This window comes from Gambusia affinis, linkage group LG13 (genome assembly GCF_019740435.1).
Source record: "Gambusia affinis linkage group LG13, SWU_Gaff_1.0, whole genome shotgun sequence".
NCBI classification, from domain to species: Eukaryota; Metazoa; Chordata; class Actinopteri; order Cyprinodontiformes; family Poeciliidae; genus Gambusia; species Gambusia affinis.
In genome coordinates, this window is record NC_057880.1 from 16,581,475 (window position 1) to 16,594,593 (window position 13,119).

Sequence of the window (13,119 nt, forward strand, 5' to 3'; positions counted from 1 at the left end):
AGATCTTTGAATGTAAAAAAAAAAAAAATAGAAAGTGCCAGCAGATGACATTTTAAGAACCCCCAGTCAAGAATGTGAAATGTGAAAATAGAGACAGGGACGTAAAAATAATTAACATAGACAGACGGTGCTAAAATGTCACATAAAGAAATACATTAATTACTGATTCATAGGCCAAATGCCATGTTCTGGCCAAATTGCTTCAAAACCCTAAATATTTAAGGCAATATGAAATTAAAATTTTACTTCATAGATTTTCTTGAGGGTTCCAGGAATTAATCAGCATTTACTTGTGACAGTCAGTTTTGCCTCAGAGTTATGTGACATTTCTTGCTCATGTAGGCCACACAGATCCAAAGGTAAATGCTGTTGCATATTCACATTTACACAAAATGCAATAAATCGCCTTTCATTTCTACATTTCTTGACTTACAAAGAATGTAATTCCATTAAAAGATGGGAGCAGGTGCAGCAAATACATATAATTCTAAATACCACATGGCAGACCAGTGATGCATGAAACATAAATAAGCGCACACCTTGAAACATGAGATTACAAATGGAAAGTGTAGTTCTCCTCTTTTTTTTTTTTGGTTTGTTTTTGTTTTTATTATGTTTGTTTTTTTGTGTTAACTGAATACATGTTCTTTGTGTATCCCCGGCTTTGGTACATGTAATATTCCCACATCATTTTAATAATAATCAACCTGTGTACAATTGGAAAACATGAACTATGCTCTCCGGTGTTTTGACTGATTACCCTGGACCCAGGTGATAGAGTATTGAGAGGACTGGAAACAAGGACACCAGCATCTTTTTGCACCACCTCTGGGATTTAATTATTAAACATAAAGCACTGCAGATTATTATCCCTGTCACCTTGCCTTAAGCAATGATATTCTGTCTTAACGGTACTGTCAAATACCTGCTGTGTTACATATTAATATATTACACGTTTTGTGAAAAAAAAAAAAAAAAAATCTATATATTTTTGAGGCGTGGGAGAGACTTGACAAAATATTTTTCTCCAGTAATCCAGGTCTCTAATGGTTAATATTTCTTGGACCACAGTTCAAAACATCTAAAAATACTAATGAAATGTTTGTTTTTTTAAACATGGCAATAAGTTTTATATTAAACACTAAATTGTGTTGATATGATTTATTTGAGAGCAAACCAAGCTCAACCTCAAAGTAAAGATTGAAGGATGCTGAAACACCAAATCAAATTTAATAGTATTCTCAATAAAAAAAAAAAGAATAAATAAATAAAATAAAATAAAAATAAAAACAGATTAAAGCCTATGCCATGGGCCAGCTCTGATCACATCTATGTTGTTTGAGTCTTTTTGAATTGTGGAGAACCATGAAATCACCACCAGGATTGTAACATTCCCTTACAGGAAACCCAGTTTATATAAATACACAACCTATCTGATATGAGTCGAGGATGAAACCAGTAATGTGACTCTAAAGAAGCTTTAAGGCTAAAAACCATTTCTAAAAAAACCCCCAAAAAACAATTTATCTTAAACTCCACGAAGCAATTCTGTAAATGATGTTGCACACTTCAATGCTGTGACCATAAAATCAGCTGAGCCACCTTTGCAAAAATAAATAAATAACTAAACTTGATTTCACAAACTTTATACAACAGTCTAGCTAAAGGATTTAATGATAGCTTAAGGAAAGCAATAGAGTCAGGGCCATGATATTAAAAATATCAAACTTTGTAGCATGCTTAGAAAGCCATATGAAATACTTAAAGCCTGTATAACATAAATCATCTCAGAAGTAAGAGACGCTAAACTCACTGAGCTTTACTTTCTTATGAAAGTCTCAGTCCATGGTAAGAAAAGCAGTGAATTGAAACTGTGACGACTTATCTGTGCTTGAGTACTTTCTGGTTGCATCCTCTAAGTCTCCCCATTGAATTGATTAAAATCATCACTTGGCTTCATATTTCATGGCACTCTCAGAAAATGCATTGTACCCTTGTGTCCTTAACATGACGTCCAATGACACCAGACCATCACAGAGAAGGCAGTATAGTGGTGATGCCACAATGAAATCCTAATTTGTCACTTTTTTTTCTGCACTAACTTTTGTCAGCTGCTCGTTTCTCAAACAAATAAAAAATCTATGTTTTGTTTTTATTTATTTTTTTCTACACATTAGGTTGTATAATAATTAATAATTAGTATATATTTAAGGAAACCCTTGCCCAATTTTAAAATTGTAAAGCAAACAGAAACAAGAAACATGCCACCTTAACGTTAGAACAGCTGTACAAAATTGATGCAAAGTATTAATACATGTTGTTTTTACTGTTATTTTGGGACATATTTTTCCCTTGTTAGCTGTATTGTTTTTTAAGCTAACAGAGCGATAATTTGAGCCAAGTGGCTCAATTATTCATCCATAAAGCCAGACATAGACATGGCCCAAACTCGATGTTATTCAGAGCACCAACTCGCTCTTGCACACTAAGTTTGTAGTGTGATATTACAGCACATATTGGAAATTTATTAAAGGTTGCTGTTTAAAATTAGAACAGGGAATCCAAAGTTGACATGTACAGCTAAACAGATTCTAAAAATCTCTTCCTTGTCAAAAGTCAGCTCTTTGTTACCAGATGCCTATAATTTACAGTTTCATAACAAAAACAAAATACAGCACAAAACCCTTCAGAGACCCGCTTCAACTCCCAAATAAAGTGCTTTCACCACACACCATTTCCTTTAGTGAGACAGCATGCAGTGTACACAGCACTTCAACATTTCACGTTTTAGCCTTCTTTGCATGAGAGCCTGACTATTTTTTTAGAAATTGTAGAAAACGTTTTTAAAGCAAAAATTCAAAAGGCATTGTTTCAAATAAACAACAAACAAAAACGTGCTTTATGTATTCGAGCTGGAGAGATAAATATTGTTTATTTTATTGTTCATTTTAAAATTATTGACATCAACTTGGATCTTCTCATCAACCTATTTTAATTAGGGTTCACTCACAAATCATGTCACATAATAAATCTGTAGTGATTAGATGTTTTCATTCCAAATAAAGAATTCTAAACTTTGCAAGCTAAACACAGAAGATAGGGAGAAATGATGCAGCACATTCTCCCTTTGACCTAGTTATCAGTCAACTTGGGCTCCCTCCAACAGAATCATTACATCTGTGGTGTGATACAAACAAAATGCCATGACTGTCCATTACCCTCAGGTGTCTTCAAGCCACTTCTGACTTTGCTCAGTTTCCCTGTAATTCCCTTGATATATTATGGGATGGTAATTGGATGGGGAGTTGCCATGACTCACAGAGGCCAGAACATGAATCAAGTTGGACAGAGCATATCTGTGTACCGAATGACACCTGAGAGGTCACAGCTCTTGAAATCCATGACCACGGATTTATTTTTGAAAGTCACTGATGGTGCTTTGTTACTTGTTTTGGTGCCATAGTGTTTTCTTGATAAGATGATGTGTTTATATTATAATACGACAAATAATTAGAATGTTAAAGAACAGCAAGTTTAGGGATTTTTACACTTGGTTAATAGTATGACAGGCGTTTTGGCTTTCTCCCCCTCCGGCCACAAAAAAGAAAATAAATGTATTATCTGAAAGAAGCAAAGATTCTTAATTTTACAGATAAGTAGGGTAATTAATCACTGCTTTTCTGCAAAGGGACATTTGGTGCCATGTCTGAGAATTCACAACTCAAATATTGTGCATTCTAAAAATGACAAAAGACATCAATTTCTCTTGAGAAAGATTAGATAAGAAAAAATTAAACACATTTATCATTGAATATGAAACACAGCCTATCAATTTGGAGAAGCTGTAGCATGAGCTGTAGCAACTGCACAATTAAGTTGTGCAGTTGTCATAATCAAATTGCTTTTCAGGTTTGTAGCAAAAACACCAAACCTGAATTACAAAATCTTCCCTTTTGCACTTAATTCCCCCCCCACAATTTTTAAGGAAAATTTAGAACATTTTTATATTTTTATCAGGATCCGGACTTCCTCATCTTTAAGACTAAAATAATTACACCTTAGAGCTGAGAATCAGTGTAATCAAAAATTATTTTATTTCTAATTACACTATTTAATAATTGTTTAATCAAACAAAGGAAACTTGTAAAACTAAGATCAGCTTCCCCTACAGGCTAAAACGAGGAGCTGAAAACATTTGTTAAGAATTTATGGATCTCTTCGAAAACAAGGAAAAGACCAGGCCCTCGAGGCCTGTTTTTGAGCCATGATATTTGATTAAACTATTTTAACTAAGGATGAATTCAAGCGATGCCACTTTTTCCTTTCTTTGGTTCAATGGTCTTTTTACACTCCTGGATGTGACCTTCTGCAGGTCACATTTGGTCCTCTGTCTCTGAGCTGTAGGGATAGTCGGCTTTATAGTCAAACAACAGTTTTGTCTTCTACTTAAAACTATGAAACACTGACCCTAGCTTTGTAAACTAATAATCATGTATGGTTAAAAATGAAATAGACTAGAATAGATTAGCTTGCAGAATTACTTGTAAATGGCATTGTGGTGATAATTTCCACAGGGGCTTTAATTTGAAATTGGGCTGCATTGTCCTATCCAACCTTCACTCATTTTACCAGGTGCTTGCAAAACTCTTTAGAGGTTTCCTTACTCAGCAGGCTGGTTTCCTATGTAATATCTTGTTTCTTTACAGTGTGCAGCAGGTTATTTGTTGTTTTCCCTGGTGGTTTATACAATCTGCTCTTCAAATGCAGTTGCACATAAGCAGTAAAATTATTGCTTTTTATGTTAAATATACACAAATAAATAGCATGACTAAGGGATAAAAAGTTATACATTTTCTTGGAATGTTGATGTCACTATTAAGCATTGCTAACTTTATGAAATAATTAATTAAATTATTAGATTTTATTTCATTTTCCCTTCTTTTCTTTTTTTTTTCTCTTGACCTTGGGTAGGCTTGGAGGTGTTCTGCTCGGCAGATTTCAGTTTTTCAGTTTTCAATAAAACACCCAAGGGAAATGTTAAAGTATGCATTTTTCCTCTAGGAATGTCACATGTTTTCTGCTATGTTAAGTTTTTTTTTTTTTTTTTTTTTTTTTTTTTTACCCCAACATAGTGTTATTCCCTCAAGGCATGCATCAAGTCAGTCTTTCAAATGAAATTAGCTCTGTGTGTCTCTGCTCACTGTGATCCTACATACAATGACAATATCTGTAATGAGTTTTCAATTACATGTCTTGAGATGCTTAGCAATCATTTAAAAGCTGTTGTAATAGGAATAAAAAAAATAACATTTACAATTTGAAAATGTAATTATGTTTGCCCTATACAGCCTTTACACCTATTTTCACAGGGAGAAAAGTTCTGCAATTTTCTTTTCTCAGAGGAAGTAATTTTCAATGCACAGAATTGTTTTTTTTCTCTGGCTATACTTAGCAAGCAACTTGCCATGCCTCACCAAGAAGGCCCACAGACACCTCCATCCTCATGCTCTGTTTTTTCAAGGACTTCTCACTTTGATGTAGGGAGACCGGGCATTGTTAACACAGGGTGAGTGCGCCTGGCATGCAAATACTTTGGATATTTATTATTTGTGCAGGAGTGTTTCAGGACTCTTTCTCCTTGATGCTTGCAGTGAAGGTTAGTTTTTGAATGTGGCTGTGTTATGGATGCGTCTATGCTTTCATTTTTCACAAAAAATAAAAAAAAAAGGTAAGGGAATGCGCATGCCATCTTAAACATTTTATCCCCTCAGTATGTAGGTCTTTTGCAGATGCTCCTCTAAGCATTGACTGTTACAATGTAAGACTATTGAATAAGTAATAATTCAAGTGTTATATTGTTTTACCTGCAGCCAATTTTGCATTCTTATTTCTATGCCCATATATTACAATTGGTTTCTAAAACTATGTAAAACAATATGCATTGGAATATGCATTTCTTTAGTTCAGAAAATTACATACTGAATGACCTAATTTCAAAATAATTAGGATAAGGCCTAAATTCCTTTAATTTACTTATTATAATTACATTAAAATATCAAAAGTCCTATTTTTTACAATAACTCATAAAGTAAATTTTTCTATATCACACTGGCTAAGTACACTGATTAAAATACATTATTTTAAATAATTTTTATTTTCTATTTATTGTGATGATTATGATAATAGCCACATGCAGGCCTCCAAACCACAATCGGCAAATCTGGCATTCAAGCACAGGAAGTTGAGATAGTCACTTTCACATCCTTTAAGGTGACATTTTCACTAACAATATTACGGTAGCCACTCATTTAGTTTTCTGCAATAATTTTCATTTTGTAGTAAATAGAACCACAAAGATCCAGCAACCTTTAGTGAAAAGCAAAATTGCGCTCACTGAATGTTTGACCTTTATAAGGTTTTGAATCTAGAATGAGTTGCTGATTAATTTTAATATTTAAAAATTAAGTATTTTTTGTTCATTTCAGTAAAACACTGCATATTTAGTTTATTAAGAAGAGAATACATGTAAAATTTATAATAAATTCATAATTTATTTTTGCATTTCTTATTAAAGAATTGCTTTTGTGTGACCAACAATACTAACAATTTGACTATTTTGGCCATTATATTAGAAGGTTTGGTCATTACTGACCTACAGCTAATAAAAACCCAAGTTGGAAAATGTGAACATTGTGTCAGATAAATAAGACAGGATATCTAAACAGAAATGTTGGACTACTAAAAAGTACATTTATGAGTTGCACAGTATATACACTGAATTCTTGGTCTGGGTTTGTTTAGCAATAACTACTACTACTACACCAATGCAATGTGGCATTGAGGAAATAAGCCTGTGACTCTGATCAAATCAATTTTGATAGCATCTTTTTTGGCTCTGCTGTCTCTCCTCTATCTTTTGACAAAACCCACTAGTTTATCTGTGGGCTTAGGTCAGTCCAGTTTTCCTGCCAATTAAAGGCAGTCATGTCACTATAATTAAACAAAGTGTTGGTTCTTTTGGCTGTGAGGGCAGGTTCCAAGTCCTTCTGGAAAATGAAATCAGCACCTTTACAAAGCTCTTCAGCAGATTGAATCACAAGGTGCTTTGGAGTTTTGTGGTAAATGACTGCACTAACATTGGACAGCGGACCACCACCACCGCATAACATGACATTTAAAAATTACTGTGGGAGCTTCCCTCTCGACTTCAAGCAACTTGGATTCTATGGAACCTGGATTTCTAAATATAATGCAAAAATTTAAAAGTCTAGTCAAGTCCTTTTTCTTCTTAACTCAGGCAGGATCTTTCTAATGTCTTCTTTTTCAGATGATGGCTCTTAAAAAACTGACTCAAGCCACACTTCATGCAATGTCAATCTCCCCTAAAGTATTGAATGGGCTTTGCTTTACAATCCCCTTAAGATTGCAATTATTCCTGTTGCTTCTGTGCCTTTTTCTACCATTTTATGAATCTCCTTTCAATTTTCCATTATTATGCTTGAATACAGCTCACAGTCCTTGTGGAGTGTCTGTCATTTCAGACTTCCATCTTGACCATAAGATGACCTAAATAAATAAATAAATAAATAAATAAATAAATAAATAAATAAATAAATAAATAAATAAAAAAAATAAATAAATAAATAAATAAATAAATAAATAAATTCTTCATAAAAAATCTGGTTGTATAGTTCTTCCCTATAGTGTTCAAATTTTCTGATTTACTGAGATAAAGATTTGCTAAATGAGCAGAAATAAGCAGCCAGAATTTAAATTTACATAATTTGTGTTTCACTTTTGGAATTGTGTTACTGAGATATATTAACTTTCTCATGACATTCAAGCTTACTGGAATGTATAAACTAAAAACTATACAGTCGATGATGAATGTACTCTGATTTCCATTGTTTGAGAAAGAGACACCTCATATAATATTTTACATTCAGTCGTTTAGTCCTAAAAGAAAGGCTGCAACCTACAAGATGCTTTAATTAGGTTATGAACAAGAATAATTCACAAGCGAGAGGTTCCACAGTCTAACAGTCACATATAACAGGCAAAATTAATAACACTGTCCCAAGCTACACATCATGTTGAATCCAATCACAGATGGAATACAAATAGCAAGATGGAAAAATCAAATACACTGATGTTGCATTATTTGCTGTGACTCATAACAAAGAATCAGACAGAGAAATAAGCAAAGCAAATTAAACCAAAGTGAAGCATAATGAATCAGGCCCAACTATTGAATATTTGAACAAGATACAGTGAATGAACAAGCCTCAAAGCAAACATGTATATTTGATTAATTTGAGTAAATTGATGTCCCATTTTGAATGGTCTAATCCGCAAAATTTTCCACAAAACACATGGCTTTAATTGCTTCTGTGATACCAGCCAATGTTGAAACCCTAGATGAAACCCCTTTGCAAGACAAATGTTCTTGAAAAGCTGCAGATCAATTGACAATTGCTTTACATCACGTATAAATGGAGAGTGAGCCATTTATGTGAAGCAGCATGCTGGCTGTGGTCCAAGAGGGGACTTTCAAACAGATGGGAAGCTGCCTCTGCCAGGTATGGTTCCAGCAACAATGCCAACAATGTGACATGTGGTGATACACACCTCAGAGTACTAATTTTGAAATTATGTCAATTCCGTCTCTGCTGAAGTCATCGGACATAAAAAGTGATGTGTTTTCCCTTATATAGAAATAGGGATTGTGCAAAGCTAGTGCTATGAGAAAGCTGATTATAGAACACAGGATTATGTTGTTAGAACCAGGCCTAATCTAAGTTTCCATGTGCTTGACAAAAAAAAAAAATAATAATAATAATAATAAATGCAGATTAGGCTATTAAATTTTTGAGAAAATCTGAAAAGTGAGAGTTGCAAATCAACATACAGACAAAGAAGGTATGTACACCCATACACACCAAGAATAACATCAAGAAGCCACTGGCAAGACTATGGGGGCCTTTGCATCATGATGAGGTTTGGCATATACTTTCATTTACTTATTTTCATATATTTAGTGTTAGCTCAATTAATAAGTTCAAACCTGCCATCAGTGGTATTGAGCTGATTGAAGACCATCCACATAGATAATGTATTCATTATCTCAGCTCCCCCCACCAAATTTGGGGTCTGGCTTTATTGTGCCTCTATTGGAGGGTGGTATCCCCTTGGGTCTCAGATATCTGGACCTGCAGTTGGACTAGATGTGGGAGACTTTTGTGGCTCTTCTCTGGGGTGAAGGTGGAAGTTATCCTGATGCACCACTGTAATGCTCCACTTGAGAAAGTAAATCTTTTGGGCTTTTTTGCAATTAGATGACAATTTTGTAATGATTGTTTGCAGCAATCATTGGATTAGAGGACTTTTCACCTAGTCTCTTCATAAGAAAAAAAAAAGTGTTATCTCTGCAAAGCCCAATCTAAATGGCATTAAAACATAGCTTATGGGCAAAATAAATCAGGATTGATCAATTTAACAAACTATAACTGGTAATACCTTTGTCACACCACTGATTTAACAATGTGTTGTTCATTGATCCTTATTACTCATAACAAGAAGAATGACTTCTCTCCCTTTTGGGGCCAAGTTCTAATGGATGCTTGAGTCGTCTTAAAAAAACAGTGCTTCACCCACACCAGTTTACTTGGATCACTTTTTAACACCCTCATAGAAGGATGAACACTCAGACAATGCCAGCATCTTATGAAACACACAGACAACCTACTCCCACTCACTCTGCTCCTTGAGACTGCTCTGCAGAAAATATCTCCAGCCCCAGCAGGTTTCTGTCTTGGGCATAGCAAATGGACGTAAGATAGTCATCGGGCCTCTCTGCCGTAGGCCATCCAGATACGAGGCTAAATAGGACAACAACAATAAGTCATGTGTCTAATATAGAAACAGCCTGCCCAGAACTTATCTTAAAAATGCTTTTACCCTTACAGCTGACATGGGGTTTATGTTACTGTAGATGACCTGAGCTTTTTATCCAAAAGCAGCTTTTAAAATATGATATATAATAAATTCAGCAATACCAAAGAAAATACTGTTGAAATGTTTATTAGGATCTTGGGTTGTTTTGAGTTATTTTTGAATTTTGATGTATTTCTTCTAGTTTTGCTATTATTATGAGTTCCTTAGTCTCTCTCTGATTAGATCAGCCTTGTTTCTGTTTTAATTTACTTCAGTCCTCTCTTACTGATTCTAGTTTATTATGTTTATTTCTTGCATAGTTATTACAAGTTTCTCCAGTTTCATTTTGTTCCTAATGTATAGTTATTCTTTGGTGTTAGATTGATTCCCTAGTCCCCTATGCACTTTCCCTCGACCCATGTATTTCTTTCTCTCTCTCTCTTTCTGTGCTCAGCCTGCCTTTTGCTCTCTGCTCTCACACCAGCAAACAGTTAGCTAATCACCCAAGGTCCATGTTTCCAGCATTCACTCTCCCTCTACTTGCACCCTATTTTTCCTCTCACTCCTCACTGGTTCCTTCCAATATCTCCCCATTGCTTCTCTTTCATTCCCTGCTTTCTTCTCATCTGGGTTCCTGTTTTTTTTGCCCTGCTCTGGTTCCCTGTGTCCTCTGTTGTTTTTGTTGTTTTTTTAATTAAATCCACTAAATCTACTTGAAGTCTCAATATGCTGCATTTGGGTCCACTTTTAAACCATAAACCATGACGATGTTTGTGTAGTAAAGTTGGATACAATTCATAAATGCAAAATGAGTAACATCATGGATGCTAATTTTGGACCCAATTTGTCAATAGTAACATCCAGAATGCATTTCATTAAAGTGTTACTTAAAAAATAACAACAACAAAGTACAATAAACATCTAACCACGCGTGACGTTACACACAAATGTGGTGCAATTTGGGGATTTTAAAAACTCATGCAGGTAAAATATAAGTATTTTTTGTATTATTTAACTATTTTAGTATCTTGCTGTTTTAAAATAAAGAAGAGACCAAAGCCAATGACTGTGCCCCAACGGATGGATCTTTAGCCCACCCAAAAGTTAGAGTTTGTTAGAGAGGACTTTGTTACCCAGGAACAGTTATGCTGACTACTTCAGTATCAGATTTGAGAATACTTTCTCATTCTTGTTGCTTGTAAGCACGACTATTTTGTACAAGGTTTTGAGGTTCTTTCCTTCGTACTGCTTTTGATGTTTTTCATTTTAGAAAAAAGTTATTTTTAGAAACTTTAATCTGGCTGTGTCGTTATCTTAGTACTTGTGCTTGATAACATAACATAGTTAAAACTCTAGTAGGACTGTTGCATTGCAACCCCCCCCCAAAAAAAAACATGTTGGAATATTCGTCTATTTGATTGTTTATTAGTATAGCTACATAAATTTTGTATTTCTTGAATTTTTCTGTTGACTCATTTATAAAGGTTATACGTTATGCAGCAGGACTCCTGATTCTGTTAAACTGTTCTGAGACTTCTCCAATCACTGGTTTTAATACACCTCTTCAACAGTCCTATGACAGCTCTCTTGTATAGTTTTTCTTGTTTTCTTTAGAAATCATTTACAGCTCAAATGTTCTTTTGAAGTGCAATTAGAAAATCATTTTATTCAGTGAGAAAATTGCTAGTGATTATTGAGAGAAAGTAAAGAGAGAGAAAGGATGGTGGGGATGGAGGGGAGATTTTAAAACAGAGTTAAACAAAGCTTTGGAGATTGTAACACAGCTTTTTCAAAAACTGGTCTAACTGGTCAGACGTTCTTGAATGTATCTATGGTTTGATGGTATTAAAAAAGCTACATGCCTAAATAATCATTTGGGTGGTGTTTGTGTATACTTACCATACATTGATGAGCTGTGTCAGGATTTTGGCTTGTGTTGGTGTGAATGTGAGAATTTCCGTGGAGGATCATTGTTGCAGAGATTGAGCTAACCTATCGCAGTGCTGGGTAAATAATTGGGTACTTAAGGAGCTGTTGGACGACCAGCCTTCGCCTAATTGTCAAGCCTCTTGGTAAAATCAAGCCAGAGGTCTTCTTGAGTTTCCTCTTTCTAAAAAATATGTGGTAACTTTATGAATCTGAGGTACCTGCACCTTTAAATCCTTGCTTCTTCTGACTTCCAGGTAGAAACCTGTAGGTATGCTTCCCTGGACACCATCAGTTCATTCTCAGACCATCAATCATTCTACGGTTGTCCCATTCATACAATCTTAGCTACCACATGCCTGCCCACTCTCCAACTCCACTCTGACAACAATCACTAAGATCTCACACTTCAAGACTTCATATTCTCTGAATGACCAGCAAGGCTCTAACATCAACAAACATCTCTCATGAGGATCTTTCACCCTCTTCTATGCCAAATCTCCACTCTAAACCAGCAGACCTTCTCAGTTCATTTCCTTCAAAGATTTACCTGCATATCTTTAATTTTTGTTAACTGCTTCTCACTTCCTGAGACTGCTAAACCCAGATATCTAAATGACCATCACTGTTTGCATTCTTGTTTATTTTGTGAATAAATCCTTTCTTGCCATTTGTTCTATATCCTGACTTGGATTCTGCATGCTGGTCAGGAAAATTCCATGGAAAACAAAACCTTCTGAAGTTTACACTTTTCAAATTCAATGTGTTTTAGTAAGATTTTATGTGATCTACTGAGGCAAAGTCTGTGGACAGCCACAGCATAAATGCATATTATTTATCCACTTCCTGAGGAGTGATTCTGTCTCATTCCAGTAGTTAAATACAAATCCATGCCACACTTGTCAAATAGACACAGAAAAATTGCATTTTCAATCTTTCTCATAAATATTTTTTGAAGTAAAGAACCACCTTGTGTCACAACATTAAAAATACTTCATTTGCACAAACCTAATGTAATTATAATTAAGTGATATATTTGCAGGAGCAGAAATAACAGGGGACGTGAGGTCAGCAACATAGAATGACATCGGACAACAAGGGATGCAGGTGAATATGCAAGTTGTTTGTCCACTGAAATATATTAGAAGATGCAAAAGGCCAATGCTAGTTTGTGAGCAGTATTTATTTTAAAAACTCTGAACTGAAGTGAATTTACTTGATTTTTAAATTTAAACTTATTATTGAAAAATGCAGACTGGA